Here is a 12,030-nt window from a genome sequence, read left to right as displayed (position 1 = left end):
CTAGCCCAACTGGAACATACAGAAAATGAACCTAATCCCTAGAGAAATGCATAAATTTGCCAACCAACTGTATCAAAACCAAGCATAGAACCTTGGTCTGTTAGCTCCCAAAGGCCCTTAATAAAACTATATCCTCAATATGTTATTGCAAACCTTGGCTATTTTTTTTTGATATCTCAAAATCTATTTTTGAATTATAATCAGTGTCAGAAATGAAACCCTATGTGGAAGGACTTGATAGTTTTCCACATGAGAGCTAAAAAGGACCTTAAGAGTAAGCCATATTCACCTCCTTTGGAGATAAAATGATGAATCTCAGTGAGGGTAGGTGACCTGCCCAGGGTCAAAGCTACTCTGCAACAAAACTAGGTTGAGAACTCCAATCTTGCTTTCTAATCGGTTGTATATCACCCACCCTGTGCAACTCCGTCTGCTGTTTCCTCCATCATATGCTTCCCTCTCTAATTTGCAAACCCATGTACACATGGAAACTCAGCACAGCTTTCCAGGAACTGACCTACTGATGACACTGCTGTTCTCCTTTCTGGCTGATACCACTGCGTCCCTGTACCTTTTCCCTCACTAACCCTGTATGTCCATAAAACATGCTATAGATGCTTTTCTTTGTGTATAAAATTAAATAGCTTTATTTTCCATACTATTTAAGCATAAAAAATGTGATAAGTCACTGAAAGACCAAAAATATTTGCCCAGATAAAAAGAAAACAACAAAAAAGACAACTCTCTAAATTAATCACAACCCATCCAAAGATGTGGGTTAATGAAATAAGTTAGAAAAATACTTACAAAACTACATTTAGGCTCTAAAGGAAAGCTCAGAATAATTGATCAAGAGAATTAGTACATGTTATTATTTAAAAGTCATACAAATTCTAGAAAGAAGCACATGGTGTTATGTTAGCAAAGTGGTAATAGCAAAGAAAGAAATTCTTACACAGCCACGCCCAGTCCCTGGCCATGTGCCCTTTGCAAGGCTGTCAATTCCTGTGTCTACACTCTGTGTCGAACTTTCAGTGACAACTAACTGCTTGCATCAGGTCATCAGTGCTATATTACATTTTCTCCCCACCACATCCAAAGCACTTCTGAATAAATACAAGGTCATGAGTGTACTCCATGCCTCTGAGCAGAATTGTGATGCCAGATGTGTCTTCAGAGCAAGTGTGCTATAGTGGTGAGCACGGTGGACAAAGGGCCCTCGAACCCAAGGTCAGACTGTTAATTCTAGGAATAACTCTGGTTATTTACCTCATATGTTCCTCAGTTCTTCATCTCTAAAAATAAAAATTCCAATGACAAAAGTTCATCTTTGGTAAGAAACAGTACCTTGTAATGTTATGTTATTGTTAAGATCTTTTCAATGTCCTTCTTGTTTTGTTATTAAATGATCCCACTCTGCTCTGCAATGAAGACCTAGTGTTGCTAAGTGGCATAAGCCAATGCAGCAAATGGAAATGAGATCTGCATGAGTCCCACACAAAAATGGGAACATTGGCACTAACAAAAACAATTTTAAAGAAGTCTACTGCTTTGTGTCACTTTCATGGAGTTCCTGTAAATCAGTGACAGAGACCCTTCAAACCACTGTATCAGAACACTCAGAGCTTGTAAGATGCCTGCGGAGAAGTGGCACTCAGAATGGAAAGCTGAAATGGAACACCAAGTGACTCATGTACCCCAAAACACTACCATGAAATTGAACATTCATTAGAAGGTCTAAAAGTGTTTCAGCAATGTAAGTGAAGATAGTATAAAATAAATAGCAACTGTAACACCTCAAATCATTTAGCATATGTCTTTGTTTAGGGAAGAAATTTCTCTCCCCTCTCTCTCTTTCTTTCCTTCTCTACCCCCTCATACACTCATATATAGTGGAACAACAAATCTATGATTCTCTCCCTTTCTTTCTCTCAAATCAATCAATAAAAAATGTTTTAAATAAAACAATAAAAAATGTTTTAAATAAAACAATAAAAAATGTTTCTTACCATAAGAAAAAATTTTGTAACTATACATGGTGATGGATGTTAACAAAACTTATTTATTGTTATCAGCTTATTGTTATATACAAAACTTATTGTATATATTGCATCATTTTGCAATATGTATAATATTAGATTACTATATTGCACACCTAAAGTTAATATGATATTATATGCCAGTTAAACTTTTTAAAGAGTGAAAAGAAAGTCAATACCATGTAACTTGATTTAACTGATATATAAAAATACTACACTCAAAATTAGTGAAACACACATTTTTTCCAAGTGCACAGGAAACATTGATGAAGATAGATTATACAGCCGTTAATAAAATGTCTCAAACAATTTAGCAAAACAGAAACAATATAGAGCATATTCACTAGCCACAAGAATTGAATAAGAAATCAATAAGAAAATATATTTAGAATAGTACAAATGTGTGGACATTACACAACACACTTCTAAATAATCCATATTGGAAGAAGCCACAAGTAAAAAAAGTTGTAAAATACTTCCTTAAGTGAAAAGATGAGTATAGTAGTAATCAAATTAATCATCAAAAGGATTAAGCTATACTAGTTGCTAGCATATGAGGAGGTAGTTTCTTTCCTACAAGGAACATCAATGTTATGACTGCAGAAATAAAGTAACTTTGGTTCTCTTTAAGAAATTATTGGTTATATTATGTTTTTAAAAATTAATGTTTAAGAAATCTGTCTATTTTATATTTCCACTTATAACATAACATTAGTTTTTAAAATAGTAAAAGTTATGAATAGCTTTAAATGCCAAGAAAAAAATCTATGTATGTAAAATGTTGTGATCACAGGAATTTTGAACTAGAAGAGATAATCCTGTAATTTGACAAATTGGATAACTAAAGCTCAGAACAATTTAAAAAACTTGCCCAAGATTACAAACCTACAAACTTGTTAAAGCAAAACTAAAATGCAATGTAATTCTGTATAATATACAGTTAAGTGATCTATCTGATTTGAAAATAAAAAATCAGGTGATCTATCTAATTTTATTTTCCATGCTAATATTGATTTAATAACATGAGATAGTTACAGAACATTTGCTATGTTTTATGGGGACTTGTTCTCTAAGCCCTCTATTTATGCAGAGTTTAAAGTCTTCACGTCTTTCTAAAATTCCTTTAGTTTCTTCTGTTAAATTTTCTGTTCTCTCCTCTTAAATAATGTAAATTATATGGTCCTCACTTTAATCTTTATGGCAACAACCCCTTGTTTTTCTATTTGCAGTAAATTTAGATTGTTCTTCATTTTTAAATAGGAAACAATAATCAAACAATGTTTTGCAGTAGGCAGAATATAAACATGATAGCTATGCAATCAAATAAACTACTTCTGATGAAACCTCAAGTTCCACTAACATGCATGCCAAAATCAAGAAAGGTTCTATCAAAGTTTACAATATAAGTGTCCTTTTAAATTGATATTTGTATCCTGATTTGACTGGGTATGATAAAAGATTTTTGATGTGATTAGGATCAAAGAAATAGGGTTAAACTTTACATGATAATAATATTGCTTTATCCTTTCAAATCTACAGAGAAAGATAGTATGGGTATTTTACTTTTACTTCCATCCTTCCTATTTTTTCTAATGAAAATTAAGATAATATATATATGTGTGCATGTATATATATACATATATATGCCATGTATCTCTATTCGTCATCTTGTCTTCTAATCTATCTTTTGCTATATCTTTGGGGAGTGTGGCTAGAAGCAAAAATCAAAGTAAACATATTAAAATGTGTTTCATAGGGAAAAATAGATATTTAAGGATAAAGTCAATTGGGAATAACTATATGTTTCCTGAGATAAATTTATTGTCAATTAAAAGCATATTTACTTAGTGCAGGGACACCCAGCCCACAGTCCGCGGGCCACATGTGGCCCAGGGTGGCTGTGAGCGCAGCCCAACATAAAATCACGAATTTACTTAAAACATTACTTTGTTTTATTACTAAAATCTGTACTAAGTTTTATTATTTAGATATGTACATTTCCTATATTAGTGATCAGAAACTTGGGATCTGCTTGATAATTTTAAAAGATCATCGAGAAGCCCATGCATAATTAGGGTTATTATGTGAGAACTTTTTTGCTTATCTGTGGTGGTGGATATCATGAAAATTATGAACAGACCTTTTTTTTTATTCATCAGTTTTCATTAGTGTTTGTGTACTTAATGTGTGGCCCAAGATGATCTTCTTCCTCCAGTGTGGCCCAGAGATGCCAAAAGGTTGGACACCCCTGACTTAGTAGGAATAGCCTAATTAGCAAGAGTGTACAGAAATTAGAATGCTAAAGAAAAGTATATAATAGCTTTTATTATAATTTAATGTATAATACAAATTAAAAGTAATTGGTTTGAATATGTAATTTTATGGGAAAATCTAAGTGGTATTAGTTTTTCAATATATCCACTGCAATTTTTATTTGGAATAATAAATTGAGTAATAAAACACTTTTATGGTTGCACACTACACAGAAGATGCCAGAGGAAAATTATTTGACCACCCATTCAGAAGGGCCTATTGGGTCAGAATACAAACATGACAATAGACCAGAATCTCCAGGCTGAAGAAGGCTGTGAGCCCTAAGTACACAGGTCCTTCTGGGGTATGTTTAGTGAAGAAAACAACTAACGTCACACTGACTTCTGATGCAACATGTGCCTGGCATTCCTGGAGATAAACATAGAATGGTTTAGAACCACTCTAGATAAACATAGAGTGGTTCTTAGCCAGTAAGAGAGCTCCTGGGGGTCCTGCCCCCTGGGCCCTACCAGGTCCTATCACTGTCTGTTTTGGCTTCAGCTGTCTACTGATTAACACTGAACTAAGTCCTTCTTTATATGGCTACTCTTCCAGAAGTCACAGAACACATTTTTATTCTAAAGTTGTCCCTAATTTATTTTATTAAGTATATAATGCATAGCTTCCTATATACAAGATATATGATGAAGTCTGTCCAGAAAGTATCTGGCCATGTAATGTGAAAAGTAAAGACATTTATTGAAGAAGGTACCAGAAACACTGTACATAGGACAATGGCATCTCAGTTCCCTGCAAAGTAGGCATCTTGGGATGCCTACTGTAGGCACAGTTCTCCCAGTGTCTCTTCCACTGATCAAAACACTCAGCAAAATGCTTTGTAGGAATCACTATCAGGTGCCCCATGGTATTTTCCTGAATCTCATTGACAGTTTGAAATCTCTTCCCTTTAAAGGGTTATTTTGGTTTTGGGGAAATCCAGAAGTTTCAGGGCACCAAATCTGGGCTGAAGCAGGGACTGAGTCACCTGGGTGATTCAATGTTTCTCAAAAAAACTCTGCATGAGATGTGATGCATGAGTGGGCACATTGTCATGATGAAGCTGCCAATCACCAGTTGCCCATAGCTGTGGCCTTCTGAGTCATCTGAATAGTTTCTGCACAGGAATGCTCAAACTTAATGCAAGATTTGATGCATATCTATTGCTCTACTTGCTCATTCAATTTGAATGTCATGTCCACCCAGTACACATGCTCACTCAATGGCACCTACCACCCCTATTGATAGTATAGTGAAATCATTAGTGTTCACACATGCACATTCCAGTCCACTCGCCTTGGCTACCACATTACATTGATGCTGCACAAACCATTCTCATTATATTAACAATGGCTGAACTTTTTCCAGACAGAGCTCATCCATATCCCAATTACTTCAGAAAATTTTATAACAGAAAACACTTGGCTTTGAAATCAAGCACTTTTCAAAGTTTAAATCTAGTTCTGAATCTTATTAGCCTTTGATTTTGTGATTTACAATCTTTTTGAAAAGTTGTTTCCTTATGTAAAGCTGGTATGTCAATAATATTTACACACCATGGAATTAGGGGAAGATTAAATGAGAAAAGTGTTTATGGCACATTATATGCATTAAATAATGGCTACTTTCCCTTATTCCTACCCTTTATTTTCCCTTGTTGGTCCTAATGCCCTGGCCACCCTGCCTTGTCTGTCAGTGTCTAAATCCATCAATTGCTTTTAATCCATTAGCCATCTTTAGCCATCCGATTCTTACAAGCACTCTAACTGGTCATAAGAAGCCCACTGCCCAGTACCACTGTCCATGTTTTCCTGGGGCCGAGGCGATGTGTATGCCTGCCCATTTCTCTGCTCTCACATCATCATCCTCGTGCTCCAAAGCCCATCTTTTTTTCTTGACTCTATCCTCCACAGTTATCGTTTTGACATTGGATGACTTAAATGAGGAAAATGCTAAGGACATTTTCTCTCAGAGATTATTTGTATTTTCCCCAGAGCTAAGGAAGTAAGAATTCTGCTAAGAATCAAGCTCAGGAAGAATAAATTATTTTAATGAAGGCAACTTACCTAAATGGAACCTAGGAATTCCTTAATCAACTTCCTTGTGAAGCAGCCTTGTGTTTTACAAGTATTCCTAGTTACAAGGAAGCAGGTGGTAGAATCTAGCAACCCTTCCCTAAACAGTGTTCAACAAGCTTAAGCTTTGGCAGCAGATAGAGCCTCCTGTTGTGAAAAACCAAAGGAATATGGAGGGCAACAAAAACATATTCTTATTGGGCCTTAAAGATTGTTTTTAGAAGACTGAGTAGTTGAAAATATGCTCCTTTAATTCTTTCTTATTTAGAATTTAACTTTTATAGCAATGCATAGTAACCAGCTTTGGGTTTAGGTTAGAGACAGTACTCCCAGTCAGCTCAAGAATTCCCTGAAGGAATCCATCAACCTTTCCCGTCCATCTCTGTTTTGCACCTTAACTTTCTTTTTCCGTTAACTTCTGGAGATGCTGCATTCTCTGGTCTGTGCTACCCTTTCTAAGAAGCAGGTGTCAAGGTGAAGCACTTTCCTACTGATGTTTTTTAAAGAAAAGGTAATTTAATCAGCATGCACACATTTTCAGCTCCCTTGCAACTTATTGCCTCTCTTGCCTTCTAAAAACACCTCCCCACCCCCATTTAGCTCAATTTCTACAAAGCTAGGGGGACACTCCATTATGCTAATGAGGAGACAGATAAGTGGTTTACTTAAATTAAATTAGCAAACACATCCAATTACTCTGCAACCATTCTGAATTTAACAAAAATAAAATCATTATCAGCACAGAAGAGATTAGGCCAAGGTTTTTGTTTGTTTTTGTCTTGTTTAAATTTTCTTTGTAGAAAACATCATCTGTGCCCAAAAAATCCTCATCAAAGACATTAATGGTTTACTGGTTAAAGTCAACCTTCCTAAATTGAAAGCTGGCGTAATACGAGTTTGTGATTCAGCTTGTTCTCAATTAGAGGACTATAAATTCATAACCCTTTCTGCTGGCTTTAACTCTGAGAATTATGTCTAAAAATAGATATCTCATTGAATTTATCTATAAAAGCCAAGCACTGTTTTTCTTTTTCTAGATATCATTACATATTTCCTATATTATTTTTACATTGTCCATATTCTTCCAGTAGATTCTTAGGCAACAATCTTATATCAGTTAATTTTCTAAACATTTAATGAGCATAAGTTGTAAGCTACACCTGAAAAATGATTGCTAGGGGCTGAGGATACCCCAGTGAGTGAGCTCAAGTTCCTGCTCTCAAGCTACTGAAGTCAAGGAGGAGAGATAGATTGATAAATAAATGTAAAACAATGACATGAAGCCTGTAAAATGGTCACATACTCCACTGTGGCAGCCTAGAAGAGGGTGTGCTAAATTCTCACCTGCGTGGTACAAGAGGAAGGATTGGGAAGATTTAAATGATGGCCTCATGGTGGTCAGGTAGAAGGCAAGGCAGTTGAGGGCAATACTAGAAAAAGGATAAAATATCAGCAAAGGCCCAGGATTGTGAAAATGTGTAATCCAATGACATTTCTAAGGAACCGTAAAAAGCACTCTATGGAATTAGAGGCTGAGTGGTGGGGAAATGAAAAGCACGAAGTAGGCAATCAAAGATGCTACCGAGGTGTCTGCTTGGGAGACTGAGTGAAATTCATGACAGACAAAATACTGATTGCCATCTAAATTTCAGAAAAAGATTACTTAGTATCATTCAGAATGTCTAACCAAGGAACCAATGTTCTCTTTTCCCTGATTATCCAAACTGGGACTTAAATTTACGAAATGAGAGCTAACATCATACATTTTGATCTACTAAAACAGACACAAATTAGTTGCTTTTGATTCAAGATGTTTTCTTCCATAATCCTTGCTTGCTGCAGACAACTTGTCTTCATTTATTTCTTTCAAATGATATTTCACGGAAATTGTTCCCGGGGATGCAAACATTCTGTTCGTGCAATCAGAGCTAAACTGACTGGAAAAATGAACAAAAGCAACCCCACTCGGGTGTAATTTTATGTAAATGCTGGCTTCTTCAACATATTTACGGATGTACTAATTTGGCATTGCTGTTATCTTACATCGTTGGGCTATATATATATATATTTTTTTCACTCAATAGCTCAAAGCCTTGAGTTTTTCATTATGTCGTTTAATAGTTTCCAAATAAATGCTGAGTGGAAAACTGCACAGATGTTGATTCTCAAGCCAGGAATCTGTCTGTGTCCACATACTACTCCTGTTCATTCCCCTCCTTTTTCTGCAGCACTAATTTCCACACCAGATTCTGACCATTCCTTTTCCCTAGTGTTCACACACTCCTCTAACTTCCACTTCTATCTCCTTGGCTTAAATTACCCACATTCATCGCCTGATAACTACAGCAGTGTTTGAAGCCACCCCTCTGCCCCCAGTCTTGTTCCCTCAATCCGTATCCCACACTGTCATAAAAGTTCTTCCACTTGCAAATATAATTATGGCATTCTACTGCTATGTCCCATTGCCACTAGAATATTACCTAAGTTCATTATGAAATACACCACCCTTCACTATCTGTGTTCAGCCTTTATCACCTGCTATAGTTCACTATACTCATTCCCTCTTACTCTGTTTTTGTAGAACTGGAACCCTTAGTTTTCTGTGCTTCCACCCCCATAGCCTGATACCTCAGCCTATATCTTCCCCAGCTCTTCTTTTGCTGAACTCCTAATTGTCCTTTAGTAATTAGTTTTATAGTTAAAGACTCAAAGAAACCTTCCTTTATTTTCAAGAATGAGTAATTGGACTCCCTATACAGTCACTCACACAGCAACCTATCACACAGCACCCTGGATGTGCCACAGTCACTGCATTGGGAATTTTTGAGGACAGGGACTTTATCATATTCGTAAAAGTATATTCTCGTTGCCGACCACAGTGACTGATACACTGTCCCAAAATATATGTGTACCTGATCATGAAATATCTGACTGGTAATTAATTTTTATTAGTGGATTTGGGTTTAGTACTCATCCTTACACACAGACCCCCAAATTCTTCCTTATGACTCTTCTCTCACTAAAACCAGGCTGTCTAACATACCCTGATTTTTGGAGAAAAACAATAGCGAGCCTGAGAAAGATTTTTGGATATGTTGGAAAGCAATAAAATAGCAGATATTGGTAGTTTTCAAAATTATATCACCTCCTAAATATATAAACCTTTTGTCATGGGGTACGTTGGAGCAGAAATCGCTGGAAACCAAGAGGCCTCAATTCCAGCAGGGGACCCCCAAATCCAGCACAGAGACTGCTCCCCCTCTTGGCAGGAAAGGCAGGGGGGGTTGTAAGGGTGCCTGCCGAGACAGCAGATTGAAGCAGCCTGCCTTCTGAGAAGGGAGGGGCTGCTGGAAAAGGAGAATTGCCCGAGTCCCGAGGAGTCCCGAGTCATGAAGCTGCTGTAAACACAATGCTGTTGGTAGGAGTAGGGGCAGAGAACTCCTGAGCTGGAGCTTAATTGCCCACAGCCTTGGGCCTACTAGCTCATGAATCAGCCTATTCAGTGCTCGCTGTGTTAGCTGTGGGGGTTGGACTCCTTGCCCAGGGTAACTGGAGACTTCTGCCCATACCCAGAAAAAGTGGACAAGACAAACATGGTCAGTGGTTTAAAAGCTGGACACTCTCACTGGCTTCCAGAGCACATGGGGTCCTGGGAGAGAGCACTTTTTAAACAGGAGGCAGGGAGAAGCGTTCCCTGGCTTTGGTGCTGGGTACAGACTTTTGGCTCTCTCTTAGCTCTTGGCTTGTGGAGCTTTGGCTTGGGACTTTTGTCACAGGTGCACTTGGATGCTCTGGGTCTTTGGCCTTGCTTCTCACATGGACTGGGGCTTTCATGGAACCAAGCAGATGCTGGGCCCACCAGGTGTGCAGACCCCACATGGTTAGAAGTCCCTGGAGAGAGGGTCCCATGCTGGGACACATGCCTCTCTGGCCTCCAGCCTCTGGGACACTGATCCATTACAGCATGACACACCAGTCCTGGACTGCCACATGGAGACTGGGAGCAGTGCCCCCAGATCCTGAGAGACAGAGGAGAGAGAGAGAGAGAGCGCGCGCTGCTGCAACACGAGGGCGACTCTGAAACCCACCTTTCAGAGAGGATGGAGATCTGTTTTCGTGGCTGCCTTAATCCCCCAAAAGAAGTGATTAGGAAATGGGGAACATCTGAGTGTGGTTTTGGTTTGTAATCTTTTGCAGAGCAAGAGAAGTTCTGGGTCTCATGGGAGAGAGGGTCTCAGATAAGAAGTGCTCTCAGTTCCCTGAAAACCAAAATATTGTTAATAAAAAACTGTTCCGTTCGGCACAAATCTTCAGGTCATGTACCAAGGTGACAACTGGTGACCCCATGCTGCACAGTTACACTGTGCCAATGTCTCCCATCACAACCCTTACTATCCTGAATTACCCTGTAGCTCTCTCTTTCCCTTGAACAAGTGGTCCTCATTCCTTCTCAGCCATAAAAAAAAAATGCAGTCTCTACTTTTTGGAAGTCAGGTTCGTCTCTCTTTCTAGCCTGACTTAAGTTTGAAGCTCCACCCTTTGCCTGATCATTTTGCTTTTGTGTCACAGAGGTCACCAATTCCCATGATTTCTACTCTGGGCTCATGATGAGTTTCTTATGAGAAAACAAGAAATTTGTTTTTATCATAAATTTCTTTCATAGTTAAGGAAATTTTAGCCCTTAGACAAACACCATCCCAAATGCAACTGTTAATCCACTGTTTGGAAGTAGAAAGAGAATTCTCTTATATTCCCAACTGAGCACTCTCGATTTTTGTCAAATAGGAGGAAGACAGTTTTGTTGCACAATACATGTAACTTGCCTACTTAGAAAGAATACGTTAATTCTGTCACATTACCAGGTCACCTTAAGGAGTTAGGCTGGTGGAGAATTACCCATTGATGTCTCAGAGATCAGAAATAGAGGCTGTGGCTCCAGAAAGTATATAATCTCTTCCTACTGAAAGTGTGATCCACAACCCAGCCCATTGGCATAAATGGGAGACTTTCACCAATGAAGAATCTCAAACCCACCTCAGACCTTCCAAAGTGAAGTCTGTATTTTAACTGAGATCCTAAATGATTCATAAGCATACTTAAGTTTGATAAACACTCTGTAATGGTCATGTGCATTACACAGCAGCAGTGACTCCACTACAAAACAAAGAACCTTAAGCTACAATAATTTGATGTCTATTTAATGCTGCAGAAGATGGGGAAATTTTGCAATGAAAGGAGATGGGAGAAAAGAAAAGAAAAAATGAAGAACCATATCTGAAGTGCTGAATTAATATTCATTAATCAACTCTGCAAAAGGGGATTCCATTTATGTTTTAAATAACCCACAAATATATTTTCACTGTTGAGAAATGAGATGTGAGAAGAGAGCATGTGACCAGAACAATGTTTAGTTATTTTCTCCATACTTAGAACATAACTTTAAAGTTGGAAAAAATCAAAAGCCAAATGATATTTACTTAGAAAGGGATTTTCTTTCTGAAAGGTCTTTGGGTGGTATATTATTTTGCTAAGGCTGTCATAACAAAACACCACAGACTGAATGGCTTAAATAACAGAAATATGTATTTTGACAGTTCTAGAGGTTA

This window comes from Phyllostomus hastatus, unplaced genomic scaffold, assembly GCF_019186645.2.
Source record: "Phyllostomus hastatus isolate PE091 unplaced genomic scaffold, TTU_PhHast_1.1 phas_contig_40, whole genome shotgun sequence".
NCBI lineage: Eukaryota > Metazoa > Chordata > Mammalia > Chiroptera > Phyllostomidae > Phyllostomus > Phyllostomus hastatus.
Note: the sequence above shows the minus strand (reverse complement) of the source record.